This window comes from Ischnura elegans, chromosome 8 (assembly GCF_921293095.1).
Source record: "Ischnura elegans chromosome 8, ioIscEleg1.1, whole genome shotgun sequence".
NCBI classification, from domain to species: domain Eukaryota; kingdom Metazoa; phylum Arthropoda; class Insecta; order Odonata; family Coenagrionidae; genus Ischnura; species Ischnura elegans.
This window is the reverse complement of record NC_060253.1, coordinates 88504330-88529206: the sequence shown is the minus strand read 5'-3', so window position 1 is coordinate 88529206 and position 24877 is coordinate 88504330. Positions and strand designations below refer to the sequence as shown.

The window sequence follows — 24877 nt, the reverse complement described above, 5'->3', positions numbered from 1 at the left end:
GGAAGGGGTTGAGAACAAATTCAACGTACGAACAAAGTCTCGAAATGTATCTTGTTCGTATATCGAGGACCCACTGCATTGCATTACGAAAAAATACAAAATATTATCATCCGCCAATTGTATTTCCGTCAGGACGTTGTCTATCGGTTATATTTGAGTTTAATCGGGAATTTGAACGTAGTACAATATCTGCTGGGAACAGCGTTTTGTATAGATTTGTATGTAAAATTCAAACGTCATCTGTCTCCTCGTCTGCTTCTCTTATGTAGGTATATTTCAACATTGATTCACGGGTGCACTAGAATTTTGCTGACTCCATGACATTCTTCATGAGAGGTATAAAATAATGTAGTAAATCTCAAATATAGGTCACACGAATTAAAATTTCTTAAATTACTTCTTATCTCCCGAGTGCGCTGGTGGATTTACCGACGTTACATTCCTCTCTAGACGCCCAAGTTACGTGGAGAAAACCATAACTACCTGAATTGAGTGAGATAGAATCTAAGATTATTATATTTTGCATTTTGGTGTCATCCTGAGCAACCGTCTCACAGTGGTTCGTCAGTTATGGTAATCGTCACCTGTCTTTAAGTTCTGGAGATATTCTTTTGTAAAGGAAACATTCCGACCATAGGCAGTTTTAATAGGTGATTATTAAGACAAGCTCTGTGCCTCATGCATGCATTGGTAATCTCAGACAATGTAAAACTCCTATCTACTCGTATAGAAACTACGTCCCTATGACGTCACGTGGAGTGGCATCGCATGGGCGCCAATCTGGCCTTTTTCAAATGCTGTTAAAATTGATCATTGCCATTCGTCTAAACTGGGATTTGTAAAACCAAATAATATAATGAAATACACTTTTGTATGTTCCACAAGAGTTTTTAATCCCGACCTAGGTTTCGGCAGTACACACTGTCATTATCAAGGTGAATATACAAACATTTTGCGAGCTTATATAGCTTAGGGAGAGGGGGTTAAGGCAGGGAGGAGGTGGTGATGGTGGGAGGGGAAAGCTAACGAGGAATAGTTTCCTCAAGGTCAGTGGGTTTACTTGCCGAATACACTAATGTTGGGTAACGAATCGCAATCAATGCCTTTCGTTTTCTGTGATGAAGGAAACTACCCTATTTTTGTTCCCACTGGAATAGGCTATCCAGTGTTAAAATTTCGTAGCACGATTTTTCTCCACCCTATCTTGGTAGTACTGTGAATGCATTTCCCGTGTAGTATTATGCCCGAGAAATGTTGTTTTGTAAACGTCTTTTCGACATGCGAACATTTCCTCGAGAATTCGCACGTCGTGTTCATAAAGATGGAATTATTCTCCGAGAGGAATTACCTCGAGGAACGGATATTGGACTTGTATTCCAGTCCGTTCGAATAATCTTTTCGGGGAAGGATGAAGGGACTTAGCCTTAATCCTTCCTTATGGGCATCGGGTTATGTGTGCCAACTGCCGACTATATTCGTCTCCTTCCCTCACGGTCTCGCGCGGATGAAGATTGCCGTTGGGTTGGGAAAAGGAGACATTCCTAGCGTCCTTTTTCTCGAATGGGGTGCGGTAATCCGAAGTGTTCGTTCGGGGACGAAAAGTCTTGGACTTAATGTGCCAGAGATCAGGAGGGTCGGGCGGCCATAGGGACGTGTTCCCTCGGTGGTAGTGGGGTAAAGATTTTGGGATGAGTGGTAGGTGAACGGGAAAAAACCGTCGGAGACGTGAATCTCTACGGTGAAAGGTTTGCAAAATGGACTGCTGAAGCCTTCCATCTGGGATAAATCCGTGTTATTTTGCTCTCTGCTCTGAAATTTTGTCGCGAAGAAACATCTTCTAGCCTTAAGATGACGCATCACTCCCGCTTGAGCGATGTCTTCCGAGACGTATGAATCGTTTAAAACTTTCATATATCATTTTCAAATTTTCAGAGTTTATTAACACATTTCCGCCCACCGTAGTCATATAGGGAGACATGGACGACATCAACCGGTGGAAAACCCGAGAAACCTTTCTGCAACTGATACGCCGGGAAAATCTAAGATCATACATATAGGGACATGTTACTATATTAAGCATATGAAGCTCTTGAAGAAAACCACCACTCCTTTTTGCTATCGAATTGCCAAAAATATATTTTTGGAGCTTGGAAACTTAATCCACTTATTAGTATATTTTTGAAGCCGGTAGAAATAATCCGAATGACGGAAAGAGATTAGTGTGGAACTGAAATTCAATATGGATACATACTGTTTGTAAATTACAGGCAAGTATCATAAAATTCGTCAGGAAATGCGTAGATTAATTTAAATTTCCTTCATCCAACAATATGGTTGCCTTGAATATACATCCTTTCTATCAAGGTCACTCGTAGAAATTGAACAACATTAGATTTTGACCTCGTTAGCACTTAGTTTACCTATATGGCTACGGGTCATTTTGAAGAAACAAGGTAATGCACCACCAAAGTGTTCCGTTGGATTGCTATAGACGACCATAGGATCTACAAACCTAAATTTCTTAACAATAGCAAGCAATAAAGTTTTCTGGGTAGAAATGGCTTCAGTATAAACTTGTGAACATTTTCCTGTATCTCACTTGTGAACTTTTCCCATGTTTTATCAATCGTCAAGTTTATGTAATTGAGTTACTTACAAATGTTGACAAAGGTCTAATCTGTTTAGTCTTGAAATTTCAAGGAGACATCTTTAGTTACAAATGAGTGATAAATTCATGAAAAAATAAAATACGCCCGTTCAAGGGGGAATGATGCTTCCTCATATAGGTACTCTGCCAGTTAACGTAGTTTAACATGGAGCAGTTTTGGAGACCATGTTTGAAATACAATGACGTATCTTAGTGTTCCTGAAACTCACAATCAGAAGAAAGCGTGGACTTTAGTAAGGTTTCCAGGGAGATGGATAACTTTGGTAAGGGAGGCGGAAATGAATCGGAAAGAGCTAATGAGAGGATCGTTATGTGCGTAGAGAAAAAGCCTTTGAAAGAGTATGATCTGGTTGAACTCCAGGTGCGGAAACGTGGAGTCTGAAGAATAAGTACAGGTAAGGACTGGTGTCGCACTAAGTGTGTGGGTGTGGAGGAGAATGGAGAAAGAGAAATGAACGGATAGGAAATGTTCAGATAAAGGAATGCAGCATCACTTTCCGCCTAGGTGGTATGTCCCCTTAAGAAAACGCATCGCTCCTTGGGCCCTGAATACTCAGCTAACTAGCACCGGTGCAGATGCTTTTCTTTGGCCCGATTACTGCCCCACCTTTAATACCGCGGCGTTGTTTATTGTCAAGATAAAAGAGCGATTTACTGAGTGAATGAAGTACGGACATTAGTACCATCATTAAAACATCGTAAAAGTGTACGCAAGTGGTCAATTTTTCAACATTTTGGGCGGGCTAAGGCAATGAATTGAAGGGGAGAGACTAGTTTTATTTTTTTGCGGATTTTTTAAACGAATAATACGCGGAAAAAAGAGTAGACCGATCGAACGGAAGTGATGTTTCCCCTTAATAATAAATCTCTACCGTCTGTATATATTTGTACATGCGTGGGATAAGTGCTGACGTGAGCATGAAGTGACGCTATTAGACGAGAGGGGAAAGATACGTGAATGGGAGTAATTGTCAGCGAGTGGAGACGACACTCAATGGGATATGAAAGCGAAAGACGGAGAGATAAATGTATCTAAAAGCGTTATCGTGTCTCTCTGAAGGTATAACGTTTCTTATTGACGGCGTTTCCAAGATTCATCTGTTGACATTTTAAGAATACATAGCGGCAAAGGACCGCTGCAAATCTCAAACCCTATTACCGCCTTGTTGTTCATGCCACACTGTTTTATTTGTGTTATCTATTTTTTATTTATTTACCTTAATTACCCTCGAAAACAGCACATTAAAGCCTTTACATTGTGCGTTTCAGCAATTAGCGATCACCCACATCCATGCCCTGGAGAGGGGCATCCTATGTAGGCGGGACTCGAACCCGCGGCCTTCGTTATGGCAGGCGAGAGCTTATCCCCGCAGCACGCGAGGACAAAAATTGCGATGAAGTAATAGATAAATTTGGAGTGTGAATGCAAAAAGAAACTATTATCATCATTACAACATTCATTAAAAAATACGCAAATAGTCCATATTCATCATTTTTATCATTTTTTCCTAACCTTGAATGGGAAAGGAAGTTTTAAGGTTTTTAGCGGAAGTTTTGAACGAGTAATACAGCTAAGTCCTAAAGCCAATTGAAATAGGAATTAAAGTCTCCGTAACCGGTTTTTCGGTCGATTGGACTGTCATCATCGGGGAAGAGAATGAGTCTTAAGCTTGAATCACACAATGATTTTTTCTATCCTTTTCGATGGACAGACCAGCGATCGCTCGCTCCTGCGATTGCGGAGAAAATGATCGTTTCTCGCAATCATTTTCCGCGGTGGTTCGAGGGATTGGCTTTCCATCCCTTTTTCCAGCACTCGTCACGTCCCTTTTTCCCTAGCTGAAACCGTAACTTGCTCTATATAATTATAATATCCGTGGCATCGTTCTTCAGCCAATAGGAACGCACGGCCGATAACAGCGATTCAAACACCATGCACGGCATTTAATTGAATGATAATCTATAAGATGAAGAATCTTCTTAAAGCTGAGAATATAAACATAGAAGTAAGGAAAGAATTCATCAGATGTTACGTATGGAGTATTCCATAGAGTATATTTCTCTATGGAAGCAAGGCTAGGACGTTGACAGCAGTGGAGAAGTCAAGAGTACAAGCATTCGAAATGTGTTGCTACCGAAGAATGATGAAGATGAAATGGATTGACCGTATAAGTAACGAGGAAGTGCTAAGTAGGGTGGGAGAAAAGAGAAGCCTCCTAAAAACCTTAAACAGAAGACGGGACAACTTAGTTGGCCAAATTTTGAGGCACGATGGCCTGATGAAGACGAAAATGTGAAAGGACAGGTGGAAGGGAATAAGGGCAAGGGACGGCCCCGAATGAGTTACGTAGGACAGGCTATAAAGGATGTTAAAGTGTAGATATACGTGAGTATGAAAATGTTAGCGGATAGGAGAGAGGAATGGAGAGCTGCGTCAAACCAATCTTAGTACTGTTGACTAATGATGGTGATGATGATGTATTGTAAATTCGGAAAGTGACAGAAAAAACGATGGAAATAGAGACGGTGGGTATGACCGGGTGATTTAGAAAATGACGGGTCGAGTGATCACTCTTTTCGCCGCTGAAAACCTATCGCTGGAGCTATGACTCACAATCAGAGGGCCGGAAAAAATGATCGTGTGATTCAGGCTTTACCCCGATCTCCAGCAGGTTAAGACACATTATCCTTCCTAGGTTTCCCAGCCAACCGAAAACCGGTTTCGCAGGCTTTAAATCCCATCTTAACTGGATTAATGACATAAACTTCTGAATTTCAATATTTCAAAGCCTGTCGCGTGAACGGCGAATTGCCATGAGAAAAAAAATCCCCTGGGCGGCGAGGGCCGATACAATTCCCATGGGAATTCAAAAAACCTGGATAGCGCAGAGGTCTGCGCAGCGGTCCGGAATGCCAACGGTCCGTGGTTCGATTCCGGGTCCAGAGGAATTTCTTCTCATGGCAATTCATGTAATTTCTGAAATTCATTTCAGCCAATTTACAGCCCAACCCAATTTTCAGTAATAAGTCGACAATAATAGATCGGTCGACCTGGAGTCATTCGTCCTCTTGATATTAAATCTTGTAGAAACCCCCTTAACCCCAACCACTTCAAATTATTTTCATGTATATCGTACTCCTATTCTCTATTTATTTTTTTTCTGTGGTCATTTTGAAATGTAAAGGTAGGTAATGATATTTTATTTTGTAGTCAGCAATCAACGTAGAATAGTGAAATGAAAAGTGATTATTTTTTCAAATGGTAAGGTATCTAGTTAAATACATCGAGAAAATAGCTATCGCTACTCGTATAAAATCATTTTATTACTTCCAATGCATCATGTTTCAAAGAATATGAGTTTTTAATGAAAATAATGGATATTTTAACTCTGTTAAACTTTTAAAATATTCATACTCCTCCCCCAAGTAGTGCTAAATTTATGAAAAACCTGATGATGAGCTAGGCTCGTCATTTCAGCGCAAGGGGCTGAGCAGAGAGTCTGTTTTTGCGTTCGCCTTTTGGGCGTCGTCGGTCTCTCCGCCGCGACGTCTCCGCATTGGACCCCGCCGCGCATGAATCCCCGACGAGCGCAAGCATGCGACAACTCGTGAGCGCGCGAACAATGCTCGCGCGCCCCGTCACTCACTTGTTATCCCCCCCACCCCCGTTCCCTCATCATCCGCGTCGCGTTAAAAAGGAAATGATTCCTCTTTGCTTCCCTCCCTCCCCTTCCCCCCGGCCGCTCTGTGCCGCTGACTCTCCGAGTGACGGGACTTCGCCGCCGTATGTGTGCGTGTGTATATTTGTGCATGCGTGGGATATGTGTACGTATGTGTGTGCTTGAGCATTAACTGACGCGAGAGAGAGAGGAAAGAGACGTGAATGGGAGTAATTGTTCGTGACTGGAGACGGCACACAGTAGGATTTTGAAGGGGAAAGACGCGAGAGGGAAATATGTATTTAGAGATAAAAGCGGTCTCGTGTCTCCCTCGTGGTATAGGGTTTCACATAGAGAGTATGCTTCCAGTATTTCTCTGGTGGAAGTCTCACGATATCAATAAAACATTCTGGCAATTTTTAACAGAAAATTTTAATTGTTTTTCAGGTTTCGATACAATTGGTATCATTTTCAGGTTACTTCTTCTGAAAACATGTATTTAAAAATACCCATTAAATCCAAATATTCAAGCGTGAGAGAGGAATTATTCCGTATTGTTATAAATACTTGCAATTTTACACGATTATAAAATGTATTTCGACCTAGGTTTCGATGTTACTTCATCTTCGAGGCACAAATCGTGTGTTGTGCATTCAATGTATGCAATTTTCTTTAACTGGAGTGGGAGGAAGTAGGGTAGAGGAGGGGGATTGAAAGAATATTGATGGAGGCTATTCGACACTTCACACTCACGTTGTACACTAGTAACAAAAGGAGCCTATTGAACGAGCGTATCAAATTGCAAAGTTTAGCGAAACCTTTAATAACAATAACTCCTACGGTAATTAATATTCATGGCAATATAATAACTCATTCTTTTCATCGTTAATTCGGCCTGCGTTTTTTTTTGTTCCATTGTCATCCAAGAGTCATTTTCATTTTTTTTAAATATTGTAACAAACCATTGACTCCCAAAGAAATGGTCTTTCTTCCTTTCTCTCATTCAAGCCATTTTCCTTCCCACAATAACAACTGATTTTACAGCTACCTCATAAATTCAACTTACATTCATCGGAATGACTTCAATTTCGGGATGACTCATCTCCTTTGGATGCATTATATACCTTGTCTTATTCACACATTTCAAACGTCTGTAAATATTTACCCTTCAGTATGGTTGTGTGATTACTCTTTAGTTATCAGCCAGATTGTTTTTTTTTCGATGGCCGCAAGAGTTACGTGATAATACCCATCCTAAAGCTCACACACAAGCATCAATTGTGTTCATTCTCCTGCGTTGAAATCATCATCCCATCAATACATTAGTAGCGTATTGCTCTTTCTCGCCGGAACAGTCATTGTGAGAGTTACGGAGCCCACAACGTTAGTACATTAAAAAAAACAACCTTTGACTTCAATTAAGAGAGAAAGCACTACTTCGGTGAAAAGCGTCGCTGTTGACCAACACAATTTCCCTATATCGTTATTTAATCATGGTCATAGTGAACTTAACATTTTCTGTATATTCAATGTTAGGATGACTTAGTGCTGTAATTATTAGACATTTCATTTTAGCGTTGACATTCATGAAAACTAGACATTTTCCCCAGTTTTTCAATATACCATTGAGCATTTTCTACCCTATAAATGAAGATATCACGTAATAGGTGCAAATATTTGTCCTTTCTTGTCGAATGTTCAAAGGATTCATTGCCTAATTTAATAAAAAGAATGCCATTTTGAGATTTTTCTCTGATTTCTGAACTGGGTCATCGAAAAACAACTCAAAGTATCCGTTAGTTTATTTTAAATTGTATATTTATATTATAAATCCAGTATTTCATAGTTATCGAAAAAATAAAGGACTTATTGCTGCTTTTTCTTTACCATTACGCTTTCCGCAGATGTAGTGTACCCACTCACATATGCAATCTTTACAAGCCATTTTGATACCTTATTTGAGGTATTTAATGGCTAAGCTAATTCCAAAAATTAGACTTAAATAATGCTTCCAAAGGTTGCCTTTTATACAACTTAGATATGTCTTACCATTGGGGATATAAGAAGGGGTATCCTCCAGCCCCCGAAACAAAAAAAATATAGAAAAAAATTGTACTTATTTGGATTAGCTTAATCAATCATGCGCGAGAGCTTGCCGCAGCGGCACGGCATGCAGTTATAGTCCATTACGACGCTATTCGCTTATATTTAATCGTAAATGTCCTACTTCTTATGATACTTACCTATATTATGTACTTATATCGTTCCATCATCCTGGATTATTGCTAAACGCAATTACTCCGGGTACTTGCGAGAAAGACAAACCTCAAGGGTCAACATCGCCTGACTTGAATTCGACGAATGTGAAATGGAATGTCCATACAGGCGCGATCGCCTCTCGTCGTCTTCGTTACGCCCTGCATTAGGCCCTGACCAATGTTTAGCGTCGCTAATGGCAGTCCCATCAAGGGCGAACATAGGGGAGGAGGGTCCGTCCCTCCTCCCGGAATGAGGTTGTACGTATATACGCCACTGTGCCGTTCCACCAAATATCGCCTGGAACGGTCGAAGTCGTGCATTCATCTAGTAATCTTTGGATAACTTGTAGGTTATCAAGTTAGCAAACCACTGCATTGGACTAGTGGCTTTGCATGCAGTCTCCAGCGCGAATGAAAATAATACACCTAGGTTGAAATTCGCCTTGAGAAATATTTGGATTAGCCGGAATTCGAACCTGGATCTCCCGATTGTCGGTCATTTATGCAGAACCAGTTACTCTAATAATTCTTCGTTAAAACTTTCGCGGGTGCTCGTCATGGTTGTTGAAATATTTATGGGCTATGTCGCGGCGTCAATTTTCGGGTGGCCCCAACGTTTCCCAACCGATGCTGGTCCAAAATATCCAAAGATATTTTGTGTGCCCAAAATTTTTTTAGTTACACTGATGTATATTTGGCAATCGGGATATCTGACTTCTAATCTCGGCAAAGGAAAATATATTTTATGGCAAATTTCACTCATGTTGTATCATGTTAGCTTTGATGGTATGGTTTAAACTCAAATGTACGAGGATACGTCGTATTAGGAAAATCAGTTGTTTTTTGCGATCCTAGTTCAAATCTCGGATGAGGAAAATATATTTTTATGGCAAAATTTCACCCTTGTGGTATCATGTTGGCGTTGACGGCATGGTTTAAACTGAAATCTATTTGGAAAATCAGTTGTTTTTTTGATTCCGAATTCAAGATAAGGAAAATATATTTTTTTGGCAAAATTTTACTCATGTTGTATCATGTTAGCTTTGATGGCATGGTTTAAACTCAAACCTAATTGGAAAATCAGTTTCTTATTTTCATTCCGAATTCAAATCTCGGATAAGGAAAATATATTTTTATGGCAAAATTTCACCCTTGTAGTATCATGTTAGCGTTGATGGCATCGTTTAAACTCGAATCTGTTTGGAAAATCAGTTGTTTCGTTCCGAATTCAAATATAGGATAAGGAAAATATATTTTTATGGCAAAATTTCACCATTGTAGTATTATGTTAGCGTTGATGTCATGGTTTAAACTCGAATCTATTTGGAATAATCAGTTTTTTTTTGGGCGCAATTTCATTCATGCGGGATTGAGCGCATTCCTGATCGCCCACGCCGTTTTTCACTCCCTCTTGAATTGGAGCGGCAGAGTGCATCAGGCCCTTCGGGTCGCCGAGTCCTTTTTGAGTCCTTGTTGGATGGATGCACTGGGCTCATTTGCATCGAGGGCCATCATCTTGAAAACGCTTAGTTGAGGCTTCCTGTCGAACGGCGAATGAGGCGGTTCGTTTAACACCATCACGTTTCAATGACTCTCTTCTCGTATGTGAACTAGCCCACTCCCTTCCCCGAATTCGGTTAAAATTAAGAACAGGACTATAGTAAGGGCAGAGGCGGATTAAATATTTGGGGGAGGAAAAGATAAACGTGAGAGTAGCTCAAGCATAATTTTGATTAAGTATGCTAGGATTAAATTTTATCCTTGGATATATTCAACAATTAAATTCCAAATTAATAAAGAAATTAGCATTATGCTACACACATGATTAAGTTTCAGTCGAGAAGATTTTGTTTAATCTGTAACAAATGTTTCCTTTCATTAAAACACAAAGAAAACTTTTGCTATCAGAATAACTGAGTTTTTTTGTCATCACAATTTGGTAAAATATTTTGACTTTGTGGTTTTAATATTCAAAGATAAATTAAGGGATTCAATTGCTACACTTGTGACCTAGTTTTAGTCGTGTAAATGCAAGCCAGAAAACCTTTGCACTAGAGGGTAGCAAATATGAGGAGAGAAATCAACATGAAGAAGAGAATTTTACCCTGGTGGCTTGCTTCATTGACCAGTTTGAAAGAACAAAAAATCTTTATTACACTTAAGTAAGATTCAAGTGATAGTCTTCAAGTAGTATTCATGTGAAGGAGTCCCAGTAGTATTCATTCGAATCACTGGCCGCAATCCGCAACGGAGATTTCTTTGGGGTGAATACAAAAGATTTTACTTGGCTTAAGTTTTCTCACAACATCGTTAATCATGGTTAACGTTTAGCTTAAAAATATAACTGTATCGTCTCCTCTTACTTTTGTAATTTAAGCCAAATAATGTGGGAGGGACTTTATCTAGGATCACAAATTTACGTGCCACATTTCAGCTTCTATTTTACTGCCGGGGTCCTTTTCCATAAATCATTTTGAAATGAAAATAACCGTTCTTTTATTATGAGTGATCTTCAAGGAAGTTATGTCTGATACCCCAATATCTCTGTCTTCACGCACAGGCAATCAATCTTTGATCAAGTCCTGCAGGGATTATTTTTTAGGTATCCATCGATTCCGATGCATTTCCTCGATATCTTAGATTTGTGGCATTATGTGTCCGATGCGTAATCGAAGTGCCTGCTACGCTTTCGTCACGAGAGAATACCCCTCACCCCACGTCCGTGCTTCAGCCCGTGCCATTGTTGCACGCTCGTAATTTTCCACCCTTCGGATAGCAGTCACGCAGGAGGGTGGTGAAACTACTTCCGTGCACTCGCCACGGACGATTTTTCTCGGAATTAAAGAGGCGCTGATTGATTTTCTCGAGCCACAGTCGATTTACACGGGAAGCGAGGCAATGCGAGACTTCGTGGATGGTATTTCTAGCGGGTGAAGTCGGGAGAATAGTGGCGCAGTCTAAGGAGCCAAAATGGGTTACCTATTGCGGTCATATATTGAGGCTTTCCTGAGGAAAAATATTTATTTACACAAGTTATTTGCGTTCTTTTCACTCGGCCGTTTTGCGACACTACTTTATGCATTTATTATTTATTGTATATTGTTACTAGTAGGCTATCGCCTGGTGACAGAATGAGATTTAAATAAATGAATTAACCGTCTGCATATTAAGGACTAAAGTCAAGAGATAGAAAACCCACCTATAAAATAAAAAAATACATCAATTCGAATACCATACAAATAACAAATGAAGTTTGAACCAAATAACCCAATTTCCAACTCTCCCTAATACATCACAATGACACCAACCAGGAATCGATGAACACTTATCTACTCTTAAAAAAAATTAGCATTTGCGGGGATCTTAAAAATATCTTCAGGTAGGTCGTTACACCCCAGGTCCTGAATAAATTATTCCAATATTTAATTTAATAACATTCAATGCTCGAAAAAACATTGAAATCATGGAATTGAGACAAAATTCACGGCGACGGCGAAATAAAGACCTCACCTGCCAAAGCCAAGGTCGTGGGTTCGAGTTCCACTTGGGTAGATGTAATATCCTGGACATAATATCCATATCCTGGACATGTGTGCGAAATGTGGTATTAAAGTGTTAATACTCCCGTTGTAAATAGCCACATGTGTGCTTCTTTCGGAGAAAATAGATGTATCTGAGAATTAAGATAGTTTGGAGTCCATAAGGCAATATACCTTTACGGAACGTATATGATGGGCCTGTATTTCAGTAACCATCAATATAAATTACTGAAAATAAATTGGGGAATAAAGATTTCAGAACTTTTGTTTGTAATGTAATTTATATTCATTTAGTGTCATGTTTTTTATCGCTATCATTGTTTTCATGAATGCTACCTCCTCTAAGAGCAGTGATCATAACATAAAGAAAACTGTTAAGTTCTCAAACTACGTTAGGTGTGAATGTGTATGGATGTAAATACATAGAACTACTTAGTTGGAGACTGGGTTCTACATAGTTTCTGATGAATTTTAGAATCGATAATTGTCTCCAATGTAATCGATGTTTTTATTTTTTATGATGGGATCTATCATTGCAACATTCAGCTGATTTACCTGGAATGTCAAATAAATTAACCGTACAACTTCGGCTAATTGTCATTTTTCCGGTATTTCTATCTTGGTGTATTTATCGTGGTATTTTTAATCATTTAAAATGTGAAATGAATAAAAATCCACCCTTTGCGGATGAGAATTTTCAAGAGACATTTTTTGGACTCAGATTCAGTAAGAATTGCATTGTCATGCCATATGGGAAGTGACTATTACGCATCACTCATGCGATAATAAAGCTACCGCGTGATGTGGTCTGCTTTGACTCCTCTGGCAGCGATGAAGATACGAGCAATCAAGGAAGAGGATTAGTAAAGAAAAAACCATCTGGAAGTGATAATGGTTATGGGTCACGCTTGAACATAATACGAGCGATGGAGAGAAGTTGTGTAAGGTCAAGTACAGCAAGGAATACCGAGGGGAAAAGAGAAAAATTATCAAATTATAAATTTTTTTAGGGACTAATATCTATTGATACAAATCTCAAATGCGTATATGCGTTGATTGACGCATGGGTAGCATATTTTTTTCCTTGTCCTTACTCTTTCATCTTCAGAGAAGCTGATTAGAGACGTGAATTATTTTTTCTTCATAGTTTATGAAATTTTATGGAAGAAAAAGATGAGATCTCTACATTTTGCATTTGTCGAGTTTCATTGTACTACGTTAATTCGCATATGGACCAAGATTTAGCTCATATTTGAGAGGGCTTGTTTCAAAACCGTGTTAGGGGGGAAAGTATTTGCTAAACCGTAAACGGAAAAGGATGATGAGAAAATGATTTATAGATAGAATGAAGGGAATGAAAGGAACTAAGCCTAAAGTAAATAAAGGCTCCGGTTGGCATGTCATGTCATAGGATAGGAATTACTTAAAGAATATTTTGGGAGGAAATTGATGTAGATGTCCCCAAGGAAGACCCAGATATATAAGTACTTGGGACAGGTAAATTAGGTCTCGAGGAAGAAGAACATCTGCGAATTGAAGGAACTAGCTTGGGAAAGGGAAAAATGTAAGGCTGCAGTGCACACATCTTAGTATTGTTATATTTTTGATGAATGGATGGTAATGTGTGCCAGTTTTATGCTGTTGAGGAGGTTAATTATTATAATAATAATAATAAGATATTTACCCCGGTATTTTCCCCATAATCTGAATTCATACCGTATGGTTGGAATAGTGAGGACCGATCAAACTGGACGTACGCGAAAGAACTTTTTAAGTTGATATGAGAAAGGGTTGAATTGATGTTTTCCATCCACCAATCCAAGGATAGAATGACATAATGATGATGCGATGTATACTGTATGTAACGCGGCGTGACATTCATCTGTTAATATATCCCGCGGCTTTAGTTTTTATGCTGGACCCTTAGTGAGCGGGGAGATTGTGCAATCCCCTGTCGGCTAGTTACCACCCGTCACTCAACCCACCGCCCACGACCTCCACTGGCAGAGAGGAAATACGGGCATTACATTAGCGCGGGGAGGCGTTAACATCGACATCTGCGACTCTAATGCAAAGAGAACTACGGTGGAAATTTTTCGGGTTCCCCACCATGTTATATTATGTTTCGATACCAAATGCGTGAAACAGCTCCATTGGAAGAATTTCAGTTTTCCCAGGGTATAGTTTTCAAAAATATATTTTTTTATATGAAATATACTTTTTAAATCCAAAAAAATCCAAACCCGGCGGTACAATCGAGAAATATTCTTGCCGGCCATGCGACGGGGAAATTGTAATTCTTCAAAAAGCTATATTTCTGAATATATATATATTTGTTTCACGCTTATTGTGGTTTAATTCTAACATTTTACGGTTCATTTAATACTTACGCATTCCTCAAAACCTTTCACCTGTTACCGCATACACAGCCACTTTTATTATAATTGTTCGGAGGCCGCTTGAGACAGGTTAGAGTGCAACCTCATAATATGAAATCCTTGGAGAAGAAATTCGCTCTATAGAAAAGGTGACGTTTTCCGCAAAAATCTCTTTTGAATTTTCTAGAATAATGAGTATATCCTAAAATACTATCTTTGACCAACGCTTTACTTTCGCCGGAAAGGTGACACTGATCCCTTTACACTTGTTTGTGCCAATTGCTCCCCTTATTTCATTCTGTTGCACAGTCACTTCCGTTTAAGAGATGGATAATTCTCACCGGCAGCCGCTACACTACACGGTATATAACCGGGGCGAATTGGAAACCAGATCCATTTTTGACGAGTCCTCTTAGTGGAAATTCATCCATAGGAATGATACAAAAAGCTGTAGTAGTTTTCAACGCTATTTTATTTGCTCAACCGGTTTCAATGTTCACACATCATTATATTATTAATTACTTATATATGAATATAGTGAGTGAACAGAGTCCCGTGTGAGTGCGGTCACATTGGGGAAACTGGCCGCACATTCGAAAAACGTCTGACGGAGCATTAAAGATGCATACGCCTCTTTTATCCGCTAAAGTCGGCGGTAGCGTAGCATTGCTTGGACCACGGTCAAAGGATGGGCTTCAAAAATACGAAGGTTTTGTGCCGCACTAATAACTATTGGGATAGAATTGTGAAGGAGGCAATTGCTATTAGCCTTGAGGAGAAGAGCTTAAACAAAGATAAAGGCTTCCAACTGAGCAGTGCCTGGAATGCCATAATAAATCGCTACATCCGCACACAACAATAACGGCAACCAGGGATATGAATAAATAAATAAGTACCGTAAAAAGTACCATAAAGAGTAAACCCCTGAAGACGATGGCAGACTCAGCCATTGAAACGTTGGGAGAATTAACCCAATACCACACCCGGTTGGAATCCCGAGAAATTTTTCATCAATCTACTTATATATATATTATTATATTCACTATCAAGAGCTGTCTCAGAGTTGAGAAATCTCTTGATAACGATGTGTAAACATTCAAACCAGTTGAGCAAATAAAATGGTGCGGAAGAGGAGATATCGTCGTCGTCGGTTGCTATAGTGAGTCCGCCTGAGTGCGAAAAAGACCCTTGCTCGCCCATCATTACTTCCACATCCAAACCACTTTCTCTCCACGTTCTCAAACCCTTTCCTTTTCACCGCATGTCTCCGTAAACGAAGAGCACCTCTCCCGATCCTTTCGCCCTTGCACTCCAAAACTCAACGACTTCCTTTCCTCCTCCTGCTCCCACCTCATCTCTCGCCATCATTCGCATGGATGTCGTTCGCACGAATTTCCTTCCCGTGCGCGCGCGGTGCTCAATGAGAAGTGGAGGAAAAAAATGAAGGCTGAATGCGAACCCGCTGAAAGAGATGGCGCTCTGGCGTCGAATCATGGCCAAATACATGGCGAATATGCATACCAAAGATCCCCCAGAAAAGGCGTGCGGCCAGTTCTTACGGTATTTGGAGGAGGCGACGGATAGCTGAGGTCATTTGCGATATGAGGGAAGGGTGGAGAGAAACCCGGCGTCGGCATTAACCTGCTCTTAACGAAAGGCCCCAAGGGGACCACGGGTAAACGTCCCATCCGACGGACAGAGTGTTACGCTTGAAATGTCCTCCAAACAACATTCAAGCAGGTATTGGGCAGTCTCTAATAATTTCATTGGCACCGCCGGGAATTGAACCCGAGCCCACTGGTTGTGAATTCAGTATTATAGCCACCACACCTACGCGATCCCCTATAAGGAACAGGCACTCAAGCACTCATTGTCAGACACAAGACACTCAAGCAGGGATCGGGTAGTCTCTGAAAAATCTCTGCCACCGCCGGGATTTGTACCCGGACCGACTATGTGGGAAGCCAGCTCTCCAGCCTACTCACTAACCCAATCCCCGTTTCCGCTTAATTTAACGAAATGAGACGGGAAACAAAATGAGTGGAAACAGTATACGTGGATAACGTAATCTAAAGTTTGAGAAAAGGGTATCGGAAGGAAATTTCATCTTCAAAATTTCACCAGCTTCTCTTTCCCGAGGCGGCGTAACTTTTTCCTTCAAATTAGTCTCGGCTGTGATGAAGGATTCTCCCCGTCACCCCAAATTTGATCTCTGCTCTGGAATCTTCGTGGACCATGTGCGGCTACGATATTAGTATAGTGAAGGAAGGGATGGAAATATGATGTTGGCTAATGGTGCCAGTCGCCTTCACTGAATGATAAATCGCGAGGCAGCTGCACTGAACCTCAACGACCAGCGTGGGCGTTCTATGGCCTGAGAAGTTCTGTTCCTGAATTCAAAACGATACACCACGCGTGGAGATAAGAGTGTGCGGGTTGTCGCGCGTTCATTTCGTTTTATTTCTAAACTTAAGATGCAGTTGCAATTACTCTGCGTTTCGCATTTACTGTAAAACTCGCTTATAGCGAATTACAGGGGACCATTGTTCTATTTCGTTATAAACGGGATTTCGTTATATCCATAATACAGGATTTTGCCCTGTTTATAAAATACTTTCCCGCTAATACTCCGTAAATCGTCTTTATTTAAGCAACGGATCCGCAACAATTAACAATCGTCCCACCATTTCCATCAAACGGCTGTGAACAAGTGTTTGTGTGTGAACAAGAGCGAAGTGTTTGGTGATGGTCACACGTGAGCACACTTTATGATAACATAAGGAACGGTTAAGAAAATGGTCTTAATTTGTTTATGAAGGAGGAAATAATTCTCCAATGAACCAAAGAACATTTCGTGATAGCGAGGATTTCGTATCATTCGAATTCGTCATATGCAGGGAAATTATCATAGGCGATCATAGGAAAGTCCAAAGGGACCGGAAACTCACCTCATTAAAGGCAGGATTTCGTTACATGCGTGATCTTTAAGAGCGAGTTTAACTGTATTTAATATTGTTTGCCCTTCGTTTCCCAAGATCATCTCCATAATCCAGCGTTGTTCCCAGATAAAAAATGCAACAAAAATCAGCATCGCTCTGTCCAGCATATTAGGATATGAAAGAAGTACGCAGTTGGTACTATGAAAGAAAAGGCTCTTCATTTCTGTGAAAAAATATTTTTAAAGAGTCAGGAGTAAAAATAATAAAAGTATTTTCGTTATTTTTTCCTACGAACTATTTTGTATTTTATCGTATTCGCTCGATTCATGGCTACCGCTTACTTACACTACAAAAATTCACTGGAACCTTCTTCCTCATTACGAACTACTTAACTCTATTATTAATTGCGTCAAAATGTATGTCGTGATTTTTTGTAAAGCGTTTCAAACATCATCGTATGCCTCTGGAGGTTGATTTTACTCCATTGAAGGGCCAATACCTCGTTTAGCCCCGATGGGAGGTGACGGCAGCCCACGTTTTGAGATTTGGTAATTTTATCGTTAGTACTGATTGAAAAATACTGATAAGTCTTTATTAATAATTTAACACTATCAAATATTCTTTGATAATTGGACGACGATACTGTCACATTTATTATCTATTTATTTATGACGGCCGCTCAAATTTACATGGCCCACGTTTTTTTATTTATCTCAAATACCCCCGAAAACAGCACAATGAAGCCTTTACATCGGGAGTTAAAACAATCAACAATGGACGATCACACAAACCCATGTCCTGGAAGAGGCAACCTTTTCAGGAGGGAATCGAACCCGTGACCTTGGCTACCAACCCACTCATATTTAATCGGTCAAAGGCGTGTGAACTTTCCGGGGTAAAGCGGCAAGTTTCTTTCCCTGTGCTACCTACCACCCTCTGGATTTTTATTAGAGATTTCCAATGACTTTATACAGGGTCGAACGAGGAACCATTCGGTCTGATGCTAAAATAAGTCGGCCATTTTTTCACTTGAAAATTCGTACATGTTTTTTTTAAAGTCTATAAAAAATAAAAGTGAACTAATCAAGCGTTTACGTTACATATGTAAGCCTGGATGAAATGTATTTTGTGGTTGTTTATGCATCTACTCGCATTGCAATTATACACTATTTTTAGGCCTACCTTTTCAAAAACTTATTTCGTAATTTTACGTATTACTATAATGTGCTGTTTAAGTATTTTGGATTCCCTCTTCGGCATAAACTAAGTACAGTAGCAATTTTCTCTGTAAAAGTTATTTTCACGTGTAAATGAAATGCGATTCCGTGAGTAATATAATTTATTTTTATTTTTAGGTAAATAATCCAGAGACTTCACTATTGGTCATGAATTTCCTGGCAGCCAAATTCTGTGTTTTTTTAGCAAACAACTAGCGATGGTAAGGTAAACGTAAAAATAGTGAAATGTAAATAATTAGCATATATAAGGTTTCACATGAATTTTACTTGAACTTAAAATTCGTCTAATCATCACTTTTTACTTATAACGCTAGCAACGAGTTTGTATGACCAAGTCCTGGTGATTTTTAGACATAAAATTGATTTAACTCGATTGTTTTAGGCTCAACTTTGTGTACATCCATTGTAAACAATCAAAAAGGTATGGTACTTTTTTAATTGTTTATAAAATTGATTGTTTCTAGGGAGCTATATGTTTCTCTGCCTTTTGGTGTATTATTGATGTATACTAGCATTTTCACTTAAAACTTAATGGCTTCAACTTCATTTGAGTGTTTCTTAAAATTACTTGGAATATCACTTATTCACAAATGCGCGACAGTGCCCTTGGAAAGGAAACAGTTGTGAAAACATTTTTATTTAAGCTCGCATACTAAACTTTAATCTGTGGAAAAACTCTTTCATCGATTGCGGCCTCGACTCAAACTTCAGTTTTTCCAAGGCACTTTCATTTACAAATATTTTACTAAATTTAATAAAATATTTGCAGTTGGCATAATTGAAATGACGGAAAACTGTATGCTCCATTTTTACATCCGTATTTTCGTGTGTTTGTGACACAGAAAAATATTGAAAAAGGTTTGCTCAGTATTCGTCGGAAAACTCAATGCGATAGCTAAAGTTTTGAACGGGTAATATGTCGCGAAAGACGGAATACGACCGCTCAAGCAGTAGTGAGGCGTCGTCTTAAGCGGGTGAATGCTTTCTTTTCTCCCATCAAGTTCAAAGTTTATCTGCTCCTCGCTGCATTTGCTCCGATGGAAGCGCATGAATGGAATCGTTGTACTCTTGAGCCAAATTCAATGAGCTCCATTCATGGAATATCGATATCGCTATTTTCGCTGGTTTCACGTCATCCGCTCAAGGTTTGTTTACATTGGCTGTTAGGATGCGTGAAATTCTGTCCGTAAATCAAGAGGGTCTGTCGAAGTGCACATTTTTCATGAAACCTCAAACGTATTGGTGACTCATCAATGGAATAATATATCGGTCGTAGCGTAGGTGCTTGATTTGTGCATCAATTTAGCGGTTCCGTCGATATTTTATCCTCTACTTTTCCTTATAGTACATATTCCCGTAAAAAAACAATAAATCGTATTTATTTATTTCGTTAATAATGCAAAAGAGTATCCAAGATTGATAAAGCCCTTAAGTTTGGATGGAATATTGTGAAGTAATGGATTCAGGCGTGTTTATGATTGTTACTTGGTGGATTTTGTGCATAATTATTACAGTCAATTATAATAGCCTTATGCCTCCCGCGTGCGGCGGATCTATGGAAGGGAGTTAATATATCCAATTTAAATGGTAATTTTGTTCACACCCGTCTACTGCTGGGAGGTTACTCCCTACTTAGCCCCCCCCCCCACTTGTTCTTATCCTGGATATGCCATTGCATCCCACTAGACTTTCATGATTGAATGTACGATTGGTCTCGCCAATTAATGGAATCTTTGGGTGCACTGCTGGATATCATACAGTTCAAGGTTAATGCAGGCACTTGCACTCATCCGGAATCTAGGCTTTTGTCAATTCAATTATAGTTGCACGCGGAGATGTAGACAATCTCTTTTGTTTGTTTACTATGAGGATCTCCTCCCAACAAGAAGCGCCGTAAACATTAAGACCTATAAAAAGGCGTCAGTGTCTACGGGAAGTGAGTTCTTTTGACACTGTATTTTAAAGGGCCTACTAAATGACTGCATAAGTTTCAATGATCATGAAAATCCCCCACTATAGTGGTTAGTTTTTTAAATGTTTGTGTGAATTTTGGGTGATAAATGTGGGTAAAAATATAGCCTAAACGAAATGAACATGCTCATGTATAAAACTTCGGAATAAGATCGGTCAAAAAGTTTTACGCCGATATTTCGAGTGGTTTCTCACCATCAACGTTAGGCATTTTGAAATTAAGTGAAATGTGAAAAATACTGATATCCTTCTTTTTAATCTATCCATTGCGTCTCTTTCATGCCGTCTCCTCATTTTATAATAGGAAAGAAAAATAAATCGAAAGATCCAAGTATACAACTTTTAAATGGGAGCATTTCAACTTAAAGTTAAACTTTGAATTCAAGAATGGTCTCCAGCGTGACTAGCTCAAATTTTCATATCCCTTAAGGCATTCCTCGGAGCCGAGCCGTTTGCTGGAAATAAATAAAATGCTTCTAAACCATCTGACTCCAAATCTTTCCGCCCTCGGGCCCAGGGGTGGGGTTAAAAAGCGGCGAAATGATGCGGAGGTCCGATGTTTACAAGTTCGGTCGTCAAATCCCATAGGCCGTGACACATAGCATGTCATTCTCCTCTCCGTCCCCATCTCTCTCCCGGTGATGGAAAATCTGGAATTTTCGTTGCCTCTCCACTGCCCCACATCTCAAATTATATAAGCAGAGGGATCAATGTGGCTCCGTAGTACACAAAATCTGTATACAACATTGAAACTCCAGCTTCAGTATCATTTCAGGATATGGAAAAGGGAATTGTCGGATGCGAGTTGCGAGAAATCTTGAGTGTTGATTACTAATCACTCCATGAGGCAGGCCTGATGTCTAAAATGTAACGATTTGCTTCATAAAAGTAGGTAATCGCTCCATACGGTCCATGCTGCGTGAATATAAGTTTAAGGTTGTAATAAAAGTTTCGGTTAATGTCGCTCTCGTGGGGACTACCGATGGTCAGTCGCCCTAATGAGGGTTCACCCTCGACTCCGAGCCTAATCCGACCCTTTCCCGGGGTCCAAGCTCGCGACGGATGGACCCAAAACACCGGGAGGGCCCCCACCCATGTGGGCCACGTGTAGTACAATTTTGATTTTATAGTTCCTCTCGTGCTATCAACAATTTATTGCCTTTATCGTCTTCTTGATGACACCAGAAATACGGTCCTTTTTTGATCGTCTTTCTACGATGATTTTCAAGAATTTTGTCCAATGTGCGCTCAAAGTCCCCTTTTGACTTGGCAACGGCGCAGCCATCATCTGTGGGGTGAGGTGAGAAAGCCCTATCGGGCCCAAGGCGTCCGACAGCCAAGAATGCCAAACTGTGCCCTGACCTTGGATTTGGAAAATTTTATGCTTACTAACTTGAATGTAGGTGGAGATTTTAACATAATTTATATGGAATGGGAGACTTTCAGCTTTATTCGTGTCCTGGCGTGTTTGGATATAATGAGCAGAAGCCTCGACATTTGGTCTACTTTACATTCTTCGATTTCATTTTCATTATGAATTAATAGTCTCTGGTTTACGTTTAGTACCTAAATTAACGGTCACACTTGGTCGTATAAGGAGATTTTTAGTTTCCTTGCCTTGCAATCAGGGATGCCGACTTAGGAAAAATATTGGGGGGGCCCAAACCAGGGATATTGCCCGAGGAAATTTTATAAGTATTTTTATAGAGTTTTATATTTTTTAAGCATTATAGAAGACTCATATGATCAACATTAGAACAGTGATAACTTTAATCTCGATATCTGGACACTCCGGGGAAAATCAAAAGGCTGACACATTTTTTTCTCACACCCATACCGAATTTTTGAGGGGTCTCGGGCCCCCTCAGGCCCCATGGAGTCGGCACAACTGCTTGCAGTATTACGAATGTGATATGATCCTATTTCTGAATTTTTGCTTTGTGTAGCTGCAACCGACAGGTTTTGATTTCAGTCGGGATCTTCCCTCTCGATCTGTTGATAATTCCAAATAAACTAGTAAGGTTACTCTTCAGTCTCTGCAAGGTAAAGAGAAGTAAATGAACAAGTTATAATCCTTCTTTTTCATAAATAGGTGGAAATCAACTATATTACCACATGGCATCCGGGACGCATATCATTTGGCCAGAGATGATATTTTCCAAGATAAGGAAAAAGCATTCATGAAGTAATTTTTATCCGTATCCACAGCTACCCACGCTTTTTGAATGTACTTACTGGGCTTTCTCAGAATGAATGACGAAAATGGATAACGGGTTTTAGTGGTGAAAAGTAATTGTTACGTAGGGCCCCAAAATTTAGAATACACTACAAAGTCATGTAATCTATTTGTTCTGATCCTTGACAATGCCCGTCACCTCAGAGCTGATGCAGCCCAATAGCTCCTTCAGCAATTTCAATGGGACGTTTTCGAGCACCCGTTCAATGTCGACATAGCGCCGTGTGACTTCATATTTACGCTGAAATGAAGAATTGGCTAGGAGGGAAGCGTTTTCAAACGGGCGATGAGCTTCAAGGGAAAGGCAAAATTCGCAGCAAGTCATTGGCGGCAACAACCTATGAAAAAGTATAGTAAAGCTCGTCCACAGGCTCGATATATCCTTAATAGCCGAGACGATTCTGTCGACAGGATACCACAATTTTACTCAACATTTAGCTATGAAATAATTTTTAATCAATCACTTCGTCTTCTGTTCAGGAACCATTGGAGGTTGAAAACATACGGGCCCTAGTAAATCCTCGGGTTCAGACGAAATCCCTTCTCGCTTGTATAAAGAACTAGCCACAGAAATTTCCCTCTACTTGCAGTCAATATTCAGTAAATCCAACAAGGAACACGAAGTACCTAATAACTGGAAAATTGCCTAAGTTAAGTAGTATATGATTCCTTATTGCACGCGGGAAAAACATCTAAAATATTTCGGTTTTGCAGTTAATTTCTCAAACCTTATCCTTGTGATCGTTTATACCATAATAAATTTTCACGCTCATGTATCTCCAGGTTTGTGAACAACTTTTAAAATCCGTATTATTGGCCAAAGTAGGATCAAAATTACGTTTATTTGGAAGCTGTATCAATTAAAATACGAATGGGGTACCACAGAGGCGTAACTATGGGGAGATGAGCGGATGTATCCCCTCAAAGCTTCAGAGAAATCAAAAAATTATTAAAAATTTTGTTTGGATTGGATACATAATAACTGCCTCTGTTTAAAAATAAATTATAAGCGCCAAAATGATGAAAATGCTTTTTCAGGCATGTAATTTTTCAAATATTTTCCTGAACTCCCCATTTCATGGGAGGGGGGGGGGGTTACCCCCACTAATCTTCCTCATCCTCCTGCAAAGTATATCTCTAGTTACTCCGCTGGGGTCCCCCAGATGGACCCCATTTGGTAACCAACGTTCTAGACAGAATGTCTGACTGTTTTGAAAATGTTTGAATGTGTAACTGAATCTTTATTAATTAATTATTAATATATATATATATATATATATTGATTCTTTTACATAACTAATTTAATTAAACAATTGATACTATTAGGCATTATTATTTTTGTGTCCTGTCATCAAGATTGGGATTTTGGCGATTTTCATGAGTAACATCTAAATCTACATCTACATAATACTCTGCGAGCCACCTCTAGGGTGTTTGGCAGGTGGTGATCAATCACCAGCATGCAGCACGCATTTGGACTCCTACATGCACACCACACCGTCCAAAAAACGTCCCGTATAATAACAAACTATAAGTACTACTATATGCTGTTAGAAATAGAATATAGAATAGAAATTCAGAAACATGCATTAAGTTTTACATAGGTTAGTAGGCTACTCTACAAGTCATGCAATCTATTTACGAGTTCTATTGCTGCCATTATAATCTCTTATTGATCGTGGAAAAAATGACATTCGAAATCTGTCTGTTCTGCAATCTATCTCTCTTATTTTATTTATATGATCTGATCTTCCGTAGTACGTTGGCGTCCGCAATCTATGGTTAACTTCGTCAGAAAAGACACTGCTCTTGAATTTATCTAAAAGGTTTAGTCTATTTTTCAATCTACGGTCCGACAGAGATTCCCATCCGAGTTTATCTAAGAGGTAAGTTACCCTAAAAAGACTATCGTAACGACCTTTCACATACCTGGCAGCTCTTCTTTGCACGCGTTCTAACTCGGTTATTAAGCCTTTTTCATGAGGGTCCCA

At 39.6% G+C, this 24877-nt stretch overlaps 1 protein-coding gene across 3 annotated transcripts in view; it reads left to right on the top strand.

Annotated features, from left to right (window-relative positions):
• Window positions 1-24877, top strand: part of LOC124164048 (CYFIP-related Rac1 interactor B) — a 211033-nt gene that overhangs the window by 75316 nt on the left and 110840 nt on the right. Inside the window, exon 2 of one of the 3 annotated variants that reach the window (XM_046541217.1) lies at window positions 18797-18879. The exons of the other annotated variants lie outside the window; for them this stretch is intronic. The gene's annotated coding sequence lies outside the window, so the exon portion shown is untranslated. The remainder of the gene's footprint in view (window positions 1-18796; window positions 18880-24877) is intronic. 3 annotated transcript variants of the gene reach the window in all.